Genomic DNA, 19,792 nt, shown 5'->3' with positions numbered 1-19,792 from the left:
CGGCGACGCCGTCGCCATGGCGCCCGGTGCCTTTGGCCGTCCCAGGGTGAAGCCTTTTGGACCTGCAGGAAGAGTCAAGTTTCTATGTTTAGCCCTAGATTGTCTTTGGGAGATCACGGGGAAGAGGGAAAACAAGAATACCTCAGAGTTCCCCAACCTTTCTGGCTTTGTGGACTGGTGGGGGTGGGGTGGAGTGAGAAGGGATGGCCGTGCATGGGCGATGGGCATGTGCGCACATGCCCACAGGTCTATTTGCACGAGCGGCGGGCAGACACGCATGCCGATCACGCAAATGGGGATGTTCATGGGCTCACCTACCACTTCTCTGGCTCGGTTCCGGACAGGTCAAGGCCCCGTAGTGGACTGCGGCCCAGGGGTTGGGGCCCAGGGGTGGGCTGCTGGGGATTCGCAGGGGTTCGGGGGAACCTCTAGCTAAGATTCTGTGCAGTTCGGAGAACCTCCAAATCCCACTACTGGCTGGCCCCGCCCACCCCTCTCCTCCCCTCCCCGGAGTCCGCACGCGGCTCATTTTGGATGCGGGTAAGTGCAAGGCACATACGGAAGCTTGGGGAGGGTGAAAAACAGGCCTACCGAAAGTTCAGGAAGCCCGTTTCTGGCCTCCAGAGGACCTTCGGAGCCTGGGGAGGCTGTTTTCGCCCTCCCGGAGGCTCGAGAAAAGCCTCCGGAGCCCGGGGAGAGCAAACCACCACCACCACCACCACCCCGGTCATGGTGGAGGAGGCCGACTAGGCCACGCCCACCATGGCCACACCCTCCCAGCAACCGGGCAGAGAACCCCTTGCTAAAATTTTTGAAGCCCACCCCTGTTGGGGACCCCTGCTCTAGCTGGGTTCAGGCACTGTGCTAAAGCACCCTGCGGCTATGGGAACCCAAGCTCTGAGATGCAAGATAAGTCAATCTCACTTCAGGATCTTCAGTGAACCATTAAGTGAGGTCAGCTCCAACCTTCTTGAGAGAGCTTAAAGTCCTGGCTTTTGCCCGTTGGCTTGGGGGTGCCAACGAAGGAGCTTCATGTTGGATGTAGTTGATTGATTAAAACAGACCACTCCCCTTCTCCCCCCCCCATCATATTCCCTGCCCCCATCATTTTAGCTAAGTTGATTTTATAGTATTTATAGCAGAGGTGGGTTTCAGCAGGTTCTGACCAGTTCTGAAGAACCGGTAGCGGAAATTTTGAGTAGTTCGGAGAACCGGTAGTAAAAATTCTGCCCCCATCTATTATCTGCCTCCCAAGTCCCAGCTGATTGGGAGGAAATGGGGATTTTGCAGTATCCTTCCCCTGGAGTGGGGTGGGAATGGAGATTTTACAGTATCCTTCCCCTGCCATGCCCAACAAGCCATGCCACGCCCACCAGGCCACACCCACAGTAGTAAAAAAAATTTGGAAACCCACCACTGATTTATAGTATTGTATTTATAAACGATGCGGTTTTATCTTTTAATACTAATTTTGAGCCGCCCAGAGTTTTACCGTGCGGCGAGATGGGCGGCTAGTAAATTTTTACAAATAAATAAATACATTAATCCATGGCTTGGCACAATGTAAACACCCAGCCCTTTCCCTGAACGAATACCGGTCAAATTAAAATTGAATTCAACCAGAATTCACACACACACATACAGAGAGACCTGCCAAGCATTCAATTTGAGGCAAGATTTTCCGCCCCCCCCCCCGCCTCTCTGCCTGCTCGGATTGTCTCTGATAGGCAGACTCTCCATTTCGCTGCTCTTTCAGAGGCGGCTGGAAACAAAAGGCCCCTGATTCGGTAAATGCACACATCTCGCAAGACAATAGGCGTAATTGGAACCTGCATCCCCGCCTGCCATCTTGCTCACCCTGTTCGGTGCCCGACCTCCCGGAGACACCCCATCCCCTGTACTCACCTTTTCAAGACTGCTTATGCAGCACGAATGCTTCCTTTGGGGGTGGGGGGGTGGGGGGCGTAATTGGGAGTTTAATCAAAGCCGTCCCTCCCTCTACCCACAAAAGGTCAGCAAATATTCTGGACGCTTGTTAAATTCCTAGAATTAGTTGGGGACTTTTGAGGCCACCCGGAGAACGATGGATGGAAAGATTCAACCTGGAAATAAGGAGAAATTTCCTGACGGAAAATTCCATTAGCCAGTGGAACTGCTTGCTACCAGAAGTTGTGGGAGCTCCATCACTGGAGGTATTTAAGAAGAGCCACTTATCTGAAATAAGTTTACTGAAGCTAGTGAAGAGAAGGACCAGGGGAGACAGGATAGCATCTTCCAATATTTGAGGGGCTGCCCCAGAGAGGAGGAAGGGGGTCCAGCTATTTTCCAAAGCACCCGAAGGCCAGACAAGGAATAATGGATGGAAAGTGATCAAGCAGAGATTCAACCTGGAAATAAGGAGGAATTTTCTGACAGTGAGAACAATCAACCCATGGAACAGACGTTGCCTTCGGAAGTTGTGGGAGCTTCATCCCTGGAGGCTTTCAAGAAGAGACTGGACTGCCATCGGTCAGAAATGGTGTAAGGTCTCCTGCTTGGGCAGGGGGTTGGACTAGATGACCAACAATGTCCCTTCCAACTCTTAATCTGTTAACTTCCCCGTTTCCATCCGGGCTGGATTCCAAGCTACTGTGACGGGGGAATTAAAGTCCAACCTGTCAGGAGGGCATCCGATTTCTTTATAGAGGTAGTCCTCGACTTACATCCATTCATTTAGTGAGCAAAGTTACAACGGCACTGAAAAAAGTGACTTAACGGCCGTTTTTTCACACACGTAACGACCGTTGCAGCATCCCTGTAGTGATGTGCACACATGCGCAGGGGGTTGCGTACGTGGGACGAGCATTACATTATGGGTATTGGCACGCACAATAGCGCGCGTGCATGCTTCTGGCACCCAAGGAAGAAAAGGTTAACCATCACTGGTATAAGGAATCTTTATGCGGCCAACTTCAATTACACTTGTAGGATTTAAACTGGTCTAATTCTCCCATTCTATCCCCTGTAAAGCTTTTCCAAATCCGACATCCCCCGTCCGTCTTTTTTCTTAAAACATCCCACAAAATCCAGATGCCAGGAGCCTCTTTTGTTGGAGCCTCTTTTTTGCAAGTTCAAAACAATCCCAAATGCAAGAAACAGGAGCCACTGAGCAGCTGTCAAGCCTTGGACATAAGTTTCCAAGCAATAAAAATCCATCGGTCACCTTGGCCAGCCCCATCTGGCTGACTGCACCCCGGGGAGGCGGGGGGGACACAGGGCTTGGTGCCCAAACAGCTGGACTTCCTTCAAATATTCTTGAGGGTCTTTGGTTCGCAAATGCCAGGGCAGGTGGCATTGATGAAAACCAAAAAAAAAAAGCAGATTTTTTTTTTCAACCGTAGCAACTTTAAAAAAAAGATCTGGACTTCAACTCCCAGAATTCCCCAGCCAGCACAGCTGACTGGGGAATTCTGGGGAGTTGAAGTCCACAAGTCTTAAAAGTTGTGAACACTTGATAGTTTTCTATTGGCTGTTTTATAAACACACAAGGAACCAGGTAGTGGTTGGTTTCAAAAAAATTTTTTACTACCAGTTCTGTGGGTGTGGCGTGCCTTGGTGGGCGTGGCAGGGGAAGGATACTGCAAAATCTCCATTCCCTCCCCAATGAGCCGAGGTGGCGCAGGGGTTAGAGTGCAGTACTGCAGCTACTTCAGCTGACTGCTAGTTCAGCAGACCAGAGGATCAAATCTCACCGGCTCAAGGTTGACTCGGCCTTCCATCCTTCCGAGGTGGGTCAAATGAGGACCCAGATTGTTAGGGGGCAATATGCTATTTAGTATACTGTCTTTGGTGTAAGTCGCCCAGAGTCCTCGGAGAGTGGGCGGCATAGAAATATGACTAATTAAAGTAAATAAAAATAAACTCCCACCCCGCTCCAGGGAAAGGTTACTGCAAAATCCCCATTTCCTCCCGATCAGCTGGGACTCGAGAGGCAGAGAATAGATGGGGGCGGGGCCAATCAGAATTTTTACTACCAGTTCTCCGAACTACTCAAAATTTCCGCTACCGGTTCTCCAGAACTGGTCAGAACCTGATGAAACTCACCTCTGGAACCAGGTCATCACACCTAGAATGAAGGCTTCCCTCTTCTAACCAAGATCTTAACAGACAATGTTGGTTTAATGGGAAAAACAACCAGAAGTAGCCTTGTGCCATCCAAGGATGTGATTTGTTAGTAACAGTAACAGTAACATTCTGGGAATTGAAGTCCACAAGCCATAAAAGGGCCATCGTTGCCCACCTCTGTAATAAACTGTTGATCGTGACTTTTAACCCCATAACCGCAACGTTTTAAGGAATGAAACTGGACGTCTTAAAATTTCTGGCTCCTAGGTGAGAAATGCAGAATGAAATCTCCGAGTCGTATCTGGTTCTAGCTCCTTGGAACAGGCTCAGAATTCAGAAGCAGCAGCTTTGCTACAGCACAGATAGTCCTCGACTTACGACAACCGTTTCTGTTGCTAAGCGCAAGACAGTTGTGGCGCGAGCTTTGCCCCGTTTTGCAACCTTGCTTGCCACCGTTGTTAAGGGAAATTGTTGCATTTGTTAAGTGAATAACACGGTTGTTAAGTGGCTTTGCTGGTCAGAAGGTCACAAGAGGGGGGATCACGTAATCCCGGGACGTTGCAACGGACATAAGTATGAATCCGTTGCCAAGCGGCCGAATTTTGATCACACGACCACAGGGATGCTGCAACCGTCGTAAGTTGCGAAAAGCAGTCTTAAGTCACTTTTTTTCAGTGCTGTCGTAACTTTGAATGGTCACTAAACAAACTGTTGTAAGCCAAGGACTACAGTTTTACTCTCTTTCCTTAATTTCAGCCATTTTTCCAAGCTTCTTCTCCGGCTTTTCTCCCTAACCCTCCCAGCGTTTAACGTCTGGTCCTGTTTATCTTGTTGGAAAATCGGACAGCTCATTTTTTCCCCCAAGATTTTAAGCTTTACAAGGTTTCCCGTGCATCCCTTTTAACTTTGGTTGAGTATCTTCCTCTTGGCTTCTTAGGTGCTCACTAAGAAAGGATTTTTCGAAAAAACCATCAGAGCATTAGTATTTCCTATATTATTAACACACTCTGATGCTAAGGAGTTCTACTCCCCCCCCACCTCAAAAGAAATCTGTTCCAAATGCAAAACATAAGCAGAGGAGAGGAGTTTCACTTTCAGTTTTACTTTCACAGCAGCAAGCAGCTTTACTACAGAACAGTTGAGCTAAGCCACACCCAGCCTCCTTCCTGCCTCCTCCTTGCTCACACAGCAAATACTCTTTGAGTTTCCAAACACCCCTCAACACTCTCACACACTGGCAGGATGCTAGTCAGATGAATACCGATGGATGCTGCCGGCTGGGACATTCTACTCCCCCTCTGTTCCAACTGCCAGTTGCATTATATTAACACACTCTGATGCTACGGAGTTACACATTCTACATTACGTTTCAGGCTGCAAGTGTCAATTTATCAAGCCCGAGCACATAGTTTCGTAGCGAAGCACGGGCGTCCAGCTAGTCTATATCTATATATCTATATATCTATATCTATATCTATATATATCTATATCTATATATCTATATCTATATCTTTATCATCTCTCTCATCTATATCTATCTATCTATCTATCTATCTATCTATCTATCTATCTATCTATCTATCTATCTATCATCTATCTATCTATCTATCTATCTATCTATCTGTGTCTGTCTGTCTATCATCTATCAATTCTCTCACCTCTCTCTCATCTATCTATCTATCTATCTATCTATCTATCTATCTATCTATCTATCTATCTATCATCTTTTTCTCTCATCTCTCTCTCTCATCTATATCTATCTATCTATCTATCTATCTATCTATCTATCTATCTATCTATCTATCTATCTATCTATCTTTACAAGGCTCTTTTCATGGAAGATTTGAGTCGGCAAGCTGTCTTGCTGGGCCCATGCCTATTAAATCGCTTCCTTGCCTCCGCTTCATTATGCATACCATTTCCTCCATCATATGCCTCCCTTCCTTTTTTCCTTTCCCTTTTTTTTTTCCTCCCTGCCCCACCTCCTTCGGGCCCCCCACCCCCACCAGCAGTTTCCTATCTGCCACCTGCTGCCTCTCCTGCTGCTTTTTTTTTTTTTTTAAAGGAGTGGGGGGCCCGCGACTTTAACCATCCCCGGCCTTATAAATTCTTCATGGTCCAATGTTTTGCGACCGCCAATGAAAGAAAGGGACCCAACCGGGCGCGGGTTTTTCCATCTCTGGGTAACCGCAGCGGCGTATCTAGCGACAATCAGCCCCCCTGCGAGATCACAGCGCCTGCTTCAAAACTTCCCAAATTGCCGTAAATCAGTCTTGTCGTTCGTCCGTCCCCCGCCCCTGCTCCCTCCAATTTTTTTTTTTAAACATCACAGCTATTCAGATGGCATCTTCCAGAGAATGTCAGATCTCAAGAGCCTTGACAGGCACGAACGGCCCGGGTTCCTAAAGGCAGGTTGAGAATGATTGCGATTATTCCGGTTTCCCGGTTTGAATAATAAATATGGAACGGGCTGCATTCTACATGAAACAACCCCCTCCCCACCGTTCCCCGTTTCCCCCTACCCACCCGCACTTTAAAACTAACCGAGGTTTGGATATTGTTCATCTGATGCTTCTTAAGCCTTTTAACTGACCTTGTTTAGAGAGTTGTACAAAACGGAGCTTCTTTCTGGGGTTTCTATGCAGGGCGTTTTCCCACAAAGTCAAGCCAAGAAGCTTTTAAAAATCGCTATTTTAAATTTTAAATCCCTCTGCCGCCGTTCCCGGTTCAGGTTTCGTTATCCGCTAAGAAAATTATACAGGTAGTCCTCGACTTACGACCGGCGGTGGGCTTAAAAAATGCTAGCAAGGGGTTCTCTGCCCAGTTGCTGGGTGGGCGTGGCTATGGTGGGCGTGACGTAGTCGGCCTCCTGCACCATGGCGGAGGGGGAGCATTTTTGCCCTCCCCAGGCTCCGAAGGCTTTCCTCGAGCCTCTGGGAGGGCGAAAATGGCCTCCCCAGGCTCCGGAGGCCCGAACTTCCGGTAGGCCCATTTTTCGTCCTCCCTGAGCCTCCGCGCGCGCCCTGCACTTACCTGCATCCAAAATGGGTGGGAGGGGCGGGGTGGGCAGGGCCAGCCAGGAGTGGGATTTGGGGGTTCTCAAACTGCACAGAATCTTAGCTAGAGATTCTCCCGAACCCCCAGCAGCCCAATTTCCATTGCTTAAGCAAGGCAGTTATCAAGGGAGTCTCGCCCAATTTTATAACCTTGTTGGTTTTTTTTTTTTTTTTTTTGCCATAAATGAATCGCTGCTGTTGTTAAGTAAATCATATAGTCGTTAAGCGAATCTGGCTCCTCCCCCCACCTGGGAAGGTCCAAAATGGTGATCATGTGACCCTGTAATAATCATAAATATATGTGAGTTGCTAAACACAACCCCCCCCCAAATTTTTTGGGGATCACACGACCGTGGAGATGCTGCAGGGGTTTTTATTGTGAGGACTGATTATTTCCATATGAACAGAGTTGGAAGGGACCTTGTAGGTCATCTAGTCCTACCCCGCACCCAAGCAGGAGACCCTATACCATCTCTGACAAATGGCAGTCCCAATTTCTTCTTGGAAAGCCTCCAAACTCCAGACTGGCTGTAAGTCTCTCTTTTTTTTCAGTGCCCGCTGTAATTTCGAACCATCGCTAAACAAATGGTTGATAAATCGAGGACTACCTGTATATAAGGATCCTTCCCCACAAAATCAGAGCCCTTGCTGAACCAGATAAAGTCTGCAAGCCAGCACAATGCCATTTTCCTACGGTCTCTACGGGTTTGGCTCTTATTCCGATATGGGTCAGCGACGCACGAATAGTTTCGTTTACTTTATTGTCATTGCACCTCGTACAACGAAATTAAATGCCATCTTCAGTGTACATTATAGCTATAAAAATAAAACACAAGCACCCATCCTTCGCATTCTACACAATTGAAACGAAAACCCAATATTGCATTAGTATTGCACTATACAATAAATTGCCTTGCGGCGCGTCCTCTCCTCCCATCAGCGACAAGAGAAAAATGAATGATTTGGAGGGGAGGTAGAGGAAAGGGACGCGGTGGCTCAGTGGCTAAGACGCCGAGCTTGTCGATCGAAAGGCCGGCAGTTCAGCGGTTCGAATCCCTAGTGCCACGTAATGGGGTGAGCTCCCGTTCCTTGTCCCAGCTTCTGCCAACCTAGCAGTTTGAAAGCAGGTAAAAAATTCAAGTAGAAAAATAGGGACCACCTTTGGTGGGAAGGGAACAGCGTTTTCTGTGCGCCTTTGGCGTTGGGTCATGCTGGCCACATGACCACAGAGATGTCTTCGGACAGCGCTGGCTCTTTGGCTTTGAAATGGAGATGGAGCACCGCCCCCTAGAGTCAGGAACGACTAACACGTATGCGCGAGGGGAACCTTTATCTTTACCTTAGAGCAGGGGTCAGCAACCTGCGGCTCTGGAGTCGCATGTGGCTCTTTCACCCCTCTGTTGCGGCTCAAAATATGCGTCGCAACTGCCAATGTGTGATACCCGCCGGCACGCGATTTATTGAGCTTTTCAACCCCCGGTAGGCCAACCATGGATAAATCCAAGAAAAGAAAAGTTTCAGAAGAAAACAGAACATTTAATTCAACTACATATGCTAGTTTTGTGGCCGCTCAAGAAATAGTCAGGCACGGGAAGGGTTTTTGTGGCCCCCGGTGTTTTCTTTTCTGTGCGAAATGGGTCCAAATGGCTCTTTGAGTGTTTAAGGTTGCAGACCCCTGGCTTAGAGGAAGGGGATATTACTCCACACAGAGGTGAATGTGACAGCAGGTCTGTATTGCTTCATGCAAGATACAGGTAGTCCTCGACTTACCATCGTTTTGTTTAGTGACCGTTCGAAGTTACAAGGGCGCTGAAAAAAAGTGACTTTGGACTGTTTCTCACACTTATGACCTTTGCAGCATCCCCGTGGTCACATGATCAAAATTCGGACGCTTAGCCACTGGCTTGTATTTATGACACTTGCGTTGTCCTGGGGTCACATGTTCCCCTTTTGCGAACTTCTGGCAAGCCAAGTCAATGGGCAAGCTAGACCGGACAGCTACGTTACTAACTTAACAACTGCAGTGATTCCCTTAACAACGGTGTCAAGAAAGGTCGTAAAATGGGGCACAACAAGCCACCTAACCATCTCGCCGAGCAACAGAAATACTGGGCTCCGCTGCGGTCGTAAATCAAACCTGTAAGTCAAGGAACACCAGAATGTTCCTTCTTTTGGTGGCCGCATCTGTGAGCCTCAGTCGTAACTCAAGGACCACCTGTAAATACCCGTTGAGGTATGGAGGAAAGGAGCGCATGAAATGCACCCATAAATTAAAGACGGAATGAAAGGGGAAAGGCAAGCACGCCGCAGCTCTCACCCGCGTGCCCCTCCATCCACCTCTGGGGAATCAATCGGTACCAACTTCTCTTCCACACGGGCGCCAATTATGCAGCGAGAGTTTTCGAGCTGATTAAAACTAGCAAAACTGCCTGTTGCTAAGGCGGTGGCGGGAAATGTGTGATGGCGGCGTGCAGCCAGCGCGAGAGATGTGTCTTCGGTTGTAGCCACCTTCTGGGAGTGAGGAAGGGGGGCTGACATCTCGGGTGTGGCCCTTGGAGCGCATCGCTTGCGCCTCTGAATGCGGTCCCCATTAAAGGGGCCCGAATCCAATCCACGGCTCTATAAGCTATAAAACTTGAGTGCACGTGAATTTTGGGGTGCTTTTTACCTTGGCCCCAAACTTCCTCAGGGCTTTTTTTGGGGGGGACACAAGATTATCACTCAAATGCAACCGGGTCTCCCAAATAATGTTTATTTAGGACAGTGTTTATCAACTTGGCCACCTGAAGGTAGGTGGACTTCAGTGGTGGAATTCAATTTTTTTTTTACTACTGGTTCTGTGGGCGTGGCTTGGTGGGCGTGGCTACTGGATACTGCAAAATCTTCATTCCCTCCCCACTTCTGAGGGAAGTGGCCACTTGAAGGTGAGTGGACTTCAACTCCCAGAATTCCAGCTGGCTGAGGAATTCTGGGAGTTGAAGTCCACCAGGGGTGAAATCCAGCAGATTCTGACCAGTTCTGGAGAATCGGTAGAGGAAATTTTGAGTAGTTCGGAGAACCGGTAAATAGCACCTCTGACTGGCCCCGCCCCCATCTATTCTCTGCCTCCCGAGTCCCAGCGGATCAGAAGGAAATGGGGATTTTGCAGTAACCTTCCCCTGGATTGGGGAGGGAATGGAGATTTTACAGTATCCTTCCCCTGCCATGCCCACCAAGTCATGTCACGCCCACCAAGCCACACCCGCAGAACCGGTAGTAAAAATTTTTGAAACCCACCACTGATTCTCACCCCACTCCAGGGGAAGGATACTGCAAAATCCCCATTCCCGCCCCACTCTGGCGCCAGCCAGAGGTGATATTTGCCGGTTCTCCGAACTACTCAAAATTTCCACTACCGGTTCTCTAGAACCTGTCAGAACCTGCTGGATTTCACCCCTGGTGGACTTTAACTCCCAGAATTCCCCAGCCAGCTGGAATTCTGGGAGTTGAAGTCCACTCACCTTCAAGTGTGCCACTGCTAAGAAACATTGATTTAGGATGACTTTCCCACTGTGGCATCTTCCAGATGTCTTGGGCAAAAGACCCCCATTGCTCCAGAGTCTAGGGGCTCCCCGAAACCAAACTCAAATGCTGGTTGGATAACCCAGTGCATTAAGCCTTTGTTTAACCGTGGTTAAATGAGATGGCGCCACCCAGCTTGAAACCAAACAAAAATGCCATGGTTTGCCTCGATGCAAGATTCCCAGCATCTGCTTTAACCATCAGCCACAGCCTTCCCTTCTCCCTTTCCCTTTAATGTTTCGATTGCCTGATCTGAAAAGCGGCCCGATTCCATGTTTACTTCCCCTAATAACGGGCGTTGAGTCAGATTTGGCTTCTTCCAAAATGCAAGGCAGGCTATCCACTTTGCAAGTCAAATAAACAAAACTAGCTAGCAGGTGCGAGGGGGAGGAATAAAAAAACCCGATGCACAAATCTGGTTTATTCCAAATTTTTTACAGGCTGCCTCGCCCCCCTCATCTGCATATCCCCGCCCCCCCCTGCATTCTGCCTTCGTGGGGTGATGTCAGATGTGTGATTGGCACCCAATTCAGTGGGGAGCGGGCCCAGTGGAGTGAGGGGGCGGAGGGGGTGAAGAGACAGGATTTATTTCAGATGAGTCTATTCTGAATGTTTAAAATAACACATTTCTGGCAAGTATTCCTTTGGGTCTCAATTGGTATGCATTAATTCAGTTCTGTCTACTATCGTTGCCTGCTGCAGACTCGCTTCTGTTATCTGATCTTCCACTTTGGCTGGCTTAGAATGCCAAAATTAGAAATGCATGCCGCATCCCGGCTTCGGTGGGTTGCTACCGATTGGCCCCCCCTTTTCCAATTCCCTTTGCCCCGTTTATGCTCTCTTCTCCACCCCACAACTCCGACGCTAGCTGGATCAAACTTACAAGGCTGTGAAGGGGACTGAGCCTACCGCGTTTCCCTGAAAATAAACCCTCTCCCAAAAATAAGCCCTCACCCGAAAATAAGCCCTCCCTGAAAATATTTTAACCACATGCGCAGCCGGTCCCCGCCATTTCCTCTGGTTAGGGTTAGGGAGACAGAGCTGGAAATCGGGTAAGATGGCAAGAGGAGCCCCGTCTTGCTCCACGCGCCCCAAAATAATAAGACCTCCCCGAAAATAAGGCCATGTGCTTATTTCGGGGTTAAAAAAAAATATAAGACACAGGCAGTGATGAAATCTAAAATTTGTTACTACCGGTTCTGTGGGCGTGGCTTGGTGGGGGCGGGGAAATGTGACTGGGTGGACGTGGTCAATTTTTTTTTTACTTTTAAAACCATTTTTTCTATAACTTCTTCGGCGAAGAGGTTGTAAAAAAATGCTTTCAAAAGGCTCTGACGATCCCAGCTGAGTTGCCTGATCGGCAGAGGCATTTTTTCTTTTAAATGCCTCTGATGATCCAAGCTGAGTTGCCTGATCGTGATAATAAAAAAATCATGTTGCCTGACAATGATAAAAGAAGAATCTAATTAAAACCAATTAAAATCAGAGTTGTCTCCAGAGTCCGGAGCTTCGGCGAGCTGGATAGGGAGCCTCACCCTGCTTCCTCCCCAGAAGCAAAAAAGACAGTCTGGGGACTTCGCAGGGGGCTCTACCTGGTCTCGCCGGCTCTCCTCCCGTTTCCTCAAGAACGTGGAGTTTTTCAAGCCGCCCCTCAGCAGTAGGGGCGACTCTTTACGGGCGGCGGGGCTGGCGGTCTTAAAGAGACTGTCTAGCGACGACAGCGGCGCCAACAGGAAGCCCATGCTCTGGAAGCAGCATTTCCGTGGCTGCTCTGTGCGCGAAGAGGAGGATCCACTACCTCTGGCAACAAGAAAGGCAGCCCAGATGTGCGCAAGGAGCACAGCTGTTTAACTGGACCAATAACACCCTCCGATGAGCGAAGATGGATGTCATCCAAGGGCTGCATCCGACAGCCTCCGAGGCTTGGCATCTCCATGCGAGGGGAACGGTACCCGAGAGGGTGAGAGGCCCCAGTGAGAACAGGCAATCGTGGCTCGGAGCGGGTGATGTAAGATCTTTCACCATCTTTCATCATTAGCCAAGCTGGCTGAAGGACACCTGCAAAGCCCTGCATCCTTTCCCTTCCGCTCCTTGTTTGGCGCGCTTGTGCCGTACAGATGCGGGCGAAAGGTTCCCCAGCGTCTGTGGATTGCATCAGGATGGGAGAAGGGGCTGAATTTTGGCCTTCAAAGCATTGGCAAGGGAGCCTAATAGTTGGCAACAGCTGCCAGGCAGCAGGAAGGGCTCCGATATGTGTGTGGACAGAGGACAGGTGTGCTGGTCTTAAGCGAGGCTCAGAGGCTGACCAGAAATGGACAGGAGAGCATCCAAATTTTGCACTCTCTGGTTTGGGCTCACATTAGCAGTGGGGCAACTGAATAACAGGGTTGAAAGATACCTTGGAGGTCTTCTAGTCCAACCCCCTCTTTTAGCAGAAGATCCTATATTATTCTAGACAAATGACTGTCCAATCTCTTCTTAAAAACTTCCAGTGTTGGAGCATTCACAACTTCTGGTAGCAAGTTGTTCCACTGATTAATTGTTCTAACAGGAAATTTCTCCTTAGTTCTAGGTTGCTTCTCTTCTTGATTAATTTCCATCCATTGCTTCTTCTCCTGCCCTCAGGTGCTTTGGAGAATAGCTTGACTCCCTCTTCTTTGTGGCAACCCCTGAGATATTGGAAGACTGCCATCATGTCTCCCCTAGTCCTTCTTTTTCATCAAACTAGACATACGCAGTTCTTGCAACCGTTCTTCGTATGTTTTAGCCTCCAGTTCCCTAATCATCTTTGTTGCTTTTCTCTGCACTCTTTCTAGAGTCTCAACATCTTTTCTACATCATGGCGACCAAAACTGAATGCAATATTCCAAGTGTGTTTTGGAAAGCAAAAACAATCTTTATAGAGCTGTCTTGTTTTTTGCACTATTCAGGCGGGGAATACACTAGTGGTGGGTTTCAAAATTTTTTACTACCGGTTCTGTGGGTGTGGCTTGTGGGTGTGGCATGGCATGGCTTGGTGGGCGTGGCAAGGGAAGGATACTGTAAAATCTCCATTCCCACCCCACTCCAGGGGAAGGAGACTGCAAAATCCCCATTTCCTCCTGATCAGCTGGGAATTGTGAGGCAGAGAATAGATGGGGGCTGCTGGGCCAGTCAGAATTTTTACTACCGGTTCTCCGAACTACTCAAAATTTCCGCTACCGGTTCTCCAGAACTGGTCAAAACGTGCTGAAAAACCCACCTCTGGCACCGTGAAGAGGGAAGGAACAAACCAAACTGAATAAAAAAAATGCAATAGTCCTCGATATATATACAACAGTTCATTTTAGTGAGCATTTGAAGTTAACAATAGCACTGGAAAAAGCGACTCCTGACCATTTCCCACACTTACGACCGTTGGCAATAGCGAGTAGCCCCATGGTCAGCTGATCAAAATTGGGACGCTTTTGACCACTGGTTCGCCTTAAAGACGCCTGCAGGGTCCCCAGAATCACACAATCTCCTTTTGCGACCTTCTTTTGCGACCAACGAAGTTAATGGCGGGAAGCCAGATTCATTTTAACAACCGTTGCGACTAACTTCGCAACTGCAGTGATTCACATAACAGTGGGGGGGATGTGGGGGAGGAGAGAGAAAGTGGGGCAAAACTCACTTAACGACTGCCTCGCTCAGCAACAGAAACTTCGGGCTCAACTGTGGTCGTAAATCGAGGACTAAGATTGGGCAGTGTTTTCTTTTCTTTTAAATGCTCATAAAACCTGGGATGATGAAATCTCCCTCTCGACAACCTGATTGCAATTCGTGGTTTGTTTGTTTGTTTGTTTGTTTGTTTTTCATCCTGGGAAAAAAACCCGCTGTTGCGCTGATGCCCAGCTGTTGCCACTGCAAAAGAGGCCCGATCGGTTGTAAACTACTAATGTTATTTTTCCCAAAAGGAATCGCCTTCCATCTGCTTCGAGGAGTGGCGGCAGGAAGGGCTGTTGTTTGTGTTTGTTGGGTTCCCCCCTCCCTTTTTTTTCTTTTTCAGAAAATTGCCTCGTTTCCCACTGCTGGGAAAAAAAACAAACACACAGATTTTTGCTAATCTCCCCTTTGATTCCGGAGTGCAAAAGGCCATTTAATTAAGGTGTTTTGGCTTCAAACCGGCCAAAGATACATGGAATAAACACGGTCTGGCCATGGGCTGGAGGGAAAAGGGGTCATGTTTAGACAGATGCTGTTAATTGGGCTCCCTGACCCAGAGCAAAATATAGGAAGATCAGCCCCTCATAGTCTTACGGACAAGTGAATTTAATGAGGACTAGCTCTGCTGGATCTCACAGAGCAGATTAAAGGCTGAGAAAGGGCATTTATTGAGTGATCATCTTGGACCAATGGCTTTTTTAAGAACTTGGTCACTTTGAGAGGGGCGGGCTTCAACTCCTGGGAATTCTGGGAGTTGAAGTCCACCCATCTTAAAGAATGGCTGGCTGGGGGATTCTGGGAGTGGAAGTCCACTCGTCTTAAAGCATGGCTGGCTGGGGGATTCCGGGAGTGGAAGTCCACCTGTCAAAGCATAGCTGGCTGGGGGATTCTGGGAGTTGAAGTCCACACGTCTTAAGCATGCTGGCTGGGGGATTCTGGGAGTTGAAGTCCACCCGTCTTAAAGCACCCTGGCTGGGGGATTCTGGGAGTTGAAATCCCCTCCCCTTAAAGTGGTCAACTTCAAAGACTCTGGCCTGGGTGGCCTTCCAATCTGATTTAAGGAGGCAACTTGTACCTCCTTCTGCAGGAGAAATCTACCATTGACGGTGGAGCAGGCATGCCAGACTTGGTATATATTTCCAAGTTGTTATTTATTGATTGATTGATTGATTGATTGATTGATTGATTGATTGATTGCGATTTATATGCCGCCTTTCTCCCTAGGGACTCAAGGCAGCTTACAAAATGACAACTTCAATACAAATCACAATACAATACAAAATTAAAATCAATAACCCAGTTAAAAAACGATTTAAAATTATACCAGTGTACCCCCAAACGGATCAGTTTAATGTTAGTTGCAAAAGGACCAAAAAAAGCAATTATAAGGTGACTGTTTTCCTACCCGATAAGAGCCGCTTTCAAGAGTCAGGGAAGGGACTGGACAGATCTTTGGATAGACAGACAGAGCGAAGTATATTTTGGCTTTCTGAGAATCCTGTTTACAACACCCCCAAACAAATAAATAGCTCGCAAAAAACAGGCTGGCAAAATCCAGCCTGCTTCAATGCTCAAAGGAGTAATTTAGCAATGCTAGGGAAGCGAAGCAAAAGTTCTCCCGAGCTGAATTTCTTCAATCTATCCTCCCGCAACAAAATCTCTGCTAGGGTCTTTAATCTGGCTAATAATTCATCATGCTGTCCACAGCCCCCCTCCCAATTGGTAAACTGGGAAGGGGGAGAAAATGAACTGGGAGACTGGGAATTCTAGGCCTGCCTTAGCCAGCTGGGTGATCTTGGGCCAGCCCCTTCCTCTCTCGGCCCAACCCACCTCACAAGGTTGTTGTGGGGAAAATAGGAGAAGGAGGAAGGCATCTCGGATATGTTCACCACCTTGAATTCTCTGTAAAAATAGCAAAAGGCGAGATACAAATCAATAAAAATTGATTTAAAAAAAAACGGGCAGAAAAGGGGAAGGCCAGATTCACTTAAGAATCTGCGGTGATTCCCTTATCAACAGTGGCAAGCAAAGTCGTAAAACGGGGCAAAACGCACTGAACCACTGTCTCGCTTAGCCATGCGAAGATTTTGGGGCCTCAATCGTGGTCGTAAGTCGAGGACTCCCTGTAGAGCCATCAACCTTGAACTGGGCTGTTGCTGTTTCCTTTCATTGTAATGCAAAGTGGCCTGACTTACCCTTGGCCAGAGATCGTGGTTTGCTTAAGTAGGGCTTGTCTTAAGGAACCATGAGCTAGGGCTGAGCGACTGAGCATCAGACTTAATTCACAAAGCACCCTGCCTGGAGGGGCAGGCAGCACATTAAGCCACATCATGGCTGAGCAGGATGTGTGAACGCGGCATCCTACTAACTGGGGAAGGTTTGCACCAGGAACTATAGCCTATACCTGTCGTGGACCCTGGAGGATTTATCCCAGCAAGGAGCTTATTTTAGAAGCTTGAATCAATTTGGAAAGAAGAGAATTAGCAGATATGAGCTAATGTGCACCAGATGGGAGCCAACATCAATTTTCCACTACTTGTCATCTACCGAATCAGTGTCAGCAACTTTCAGCAGGGTGGACTTCAACTCCCAGAATTCCCCAGCCAGCATGTCTGGCTGGGGAATTCTGGGAGTTGAAGTCCACCCGTCTTAAAGCATGTCTGGCTGGGGAATTCTGGGAATTGAAGTCCACCTGACTTAAAGCATGTCTGGCTGGGGAATTCTGGGAATTGAAGTCCAGCCGACTTAAAGCATGCTGGCTGGGGAATTCTGGGAATTGAAGTCCACCTGACTTAAAGCATGTCTGGCTGGGGAATTCTGGGAATTGAGGTCCACCCGACTTAAAGCATGCTGGCTGGGGAATTCTGGGAATTGAAGTCCACCTGACTTTAAGCATGTCTGGCTGGGGAATTCTGGGAATTGAAGTCCAGCCGACTTAAAGCATGCTGGCTGGGGAATTCTGGGAGTTGAAGTCCACCTGACTTAAAGCATGCTGGCTGGGGAATTCTGGGAATTGAAGTCCACCTGACTTAAAGCATGTTGGCTGGGGAATTCTGGGAGTTGAAATCCACCCTACTAAATGTTGCTGACATTATGAAACAGCGTTTGTGATGCTCCAGGACCAATCACCACAACACCGTAGGGAATTCTGGGTAGGGAAGTGAGATTAAAAACCCTTTTGATCAGCAGAATGCCAAATTCAGTTCCCTTCCCTCCCCCCCCAGCTGGATGGCCCCGAGTGCGAAAGCCCGTCTCGTCTCCGAGTGGAACAATTTTGACCTTCAGCACACTGGAAAGCCGCTCTGCAAAAAGAGGGAGTGTAATTGTTTTTAAATTTATCTGTGCTCAGCGGCTGGCCTTAAAACCGCTATGGTGGAAAAGCAGGGGTATAAATAACAGCCATTTTTTTATAATCTTAATGGGAAGCATGATCGTCTCTTGGGGATCCCACCTGCTTTGCATGCTAAAGGTGCCACCTCTTCCTAATATGACCCCAGCCATCCTTAAGGATAAAAATCTTAAAAACCCGGAGTTTTCCCACTGTGGTTGGACTACATCTCCCAGCATGCCGCTGGCGGTTGTCGCCGAACCGCCGATTCCAGTTCTATGAAATGGACCCGCTCTTTGGCCCAAACCAGCGTGGATTGGATTAGCCAAGTCAAAACAAAAGACTCTTGCAGCCACAACAGACAATCGAAGCATTAATGTTACAAGAGATAGTCATCAAAACCTTTGATAGCAACACCTTTGAATACTTAAGAACAAGGTTGCACAATAACCACAAATCCGGCTGTGCGTGGACACAAAGCCGCTATATTAATAGAATATACACCATACAATATACATAATGATTGCATAAAGATTGGATGTCATATACATCACAACTGCATCACTTTTGTGGAAGGGGGGGACCCCTAAAGGATAAAAAGTAAATCTACCAAAGAAACTGAACAGAATGCCAGAGTTGGGAAGGGACCTTGGAGCAGGAAATGTGCGCGACAGCTTTGCCAGGTGGTTTGCTTACATAATCGAAAGTATAAATATAAGGATTTCTAGTCATTCTGAGCTTCCTTTTCTTTAAAAGGGGGCCGTCTTTGTTCAGCTGAATAAACGCGTAATCTTAATAACCTCCAATGATGGAACATCCACAGCTCCACTGGTTAATTGTTCTCACTGTTAGGAAATTTCTCCTTAGTTCTAAGTTGCTTTTCTCCTTGATTAGTTTCCACCCGTTGCTTCTTGTCCTGCCCTCAGGTGCTTTGGAGAATAGCTTGACTCCCTCTTCTTTGGGGCAGCCCCTGAGAAATTGGAAGACTGCTATCATGTCTCCCCTAGTCCTTCATTTCAACAGACTAGACATAACCCAACTTAAGTTTCTCCGGATCTTGGGGCAGGCTTCCAAGACCAGCTTTCTCCAGACGGCCCAGGATTAGGAGAGAAACGTGGCTTGGCAGGCCCTACTAGAACAAGCTTGCAAATGAAAAGACCTGTTGCAACTAGAAGAGGAGCCTTCTTGGTTAAAAACAATAGTTATTTTAATTCAGGCCGGGGGAAGATGTCAAAAACTTCAGGTTACTTCTAGCAAAATGCCCCCAAAAGGATAAACACTGAAGTTCTCTAGCATTCTCAATTCTCTGGTTTGTGCAGATTTCCCCTTTTGGCAGCATTTGGTAAGGAACTCCTAAAAATACCTTTTTACACACTTCCCTATGTTGTGTCACGCAAGCTCTCCGAATCCTCACCCCAGCCCATTCTTTTCACGGAAGTCCAAAAAACCCCACATCTCCTTCCCAAAAGTGACCACCCTAAAACGGAGTTTAGTTTCCCTCCCCCTCCCAATTTAAGACACCTTTGTTTTCCCTATATGCTAAATTAGGTGGAGTAATATGTTATTGCCAAGAAAGAAAAGGAGGGGAAAAAAAGTGATGTTATTGCCAGGAAAGAGAGAGAAAAAATATGGTATGTTATTGCCAAGAATTCTGGAGGCACCCCGGTTCCCCCCCCCCTTCTCCAGTCGAATTCCTCCCAATCAGAAGAAAGTTTTGGGGTTCTTTTTTTTTTTTCTTCCCTTTCTTCTTCCAAGCAGGAGGTGAATCACCTTTTCTTGAAATTCGCCCAAGGATTTCTCCCAACCTCATTTTTTTTTTTTTTTGGGAAACAGCCCCAGGTGTTTTTTTGCAAACCTGCCCCAGCCCTTTCTCCTCCCTCTTGCAACCTCCCCACACCGACCCCCAAAAAGGGCTCGATCCCCATCCACAATTGGGCCAGGGACCCTCCGTCCCGTCCCCCCAGTTACTTCTCTATTCTTTCTCTTTCTTTCCTAACTGGCCTTTACCCCTCACCCCCCACCCCAAATCCCAAATGATGGAGAAGCCCTGTGCTGTCCC

The 19,792-nt window shown here is 47.9% G+C and overlaps 1 protein-coding gene across 3 annotated transcripts in view; it reads left to right on the top strand.

The window, feature by feature from the left end:
- The window catches only part of MACROD1 (mono-ADP ribosylhydrolase 1), a 251,221-nt gene that overhangs the window by 37,534 nt on the left and 193,895 nt on the right, over positions 1 to 19,792 (top strand). The gene's annotated exons all lie outside the window — the stretch shown is intronic.

This window comes from Pituophis catenifer, unplaced genomic scaffold (assembly GCF_029215685.1).
Source record: "Pituophis catenifer annectens isolate HBS135680 unplaced genomic scaffold, rPitCat1.0.hap2 SCAF_10, whole genome shotgun sequence".
Lineage (NCBI taxonomy): Eukaryota > Metazoa > Chordata > Lepidosauria > Squamata > Colubridae > Pituophis > Pituophis catenifer.
This window is presented reverse-complemented; position numbering and strand designations above follow the sequence as displayed.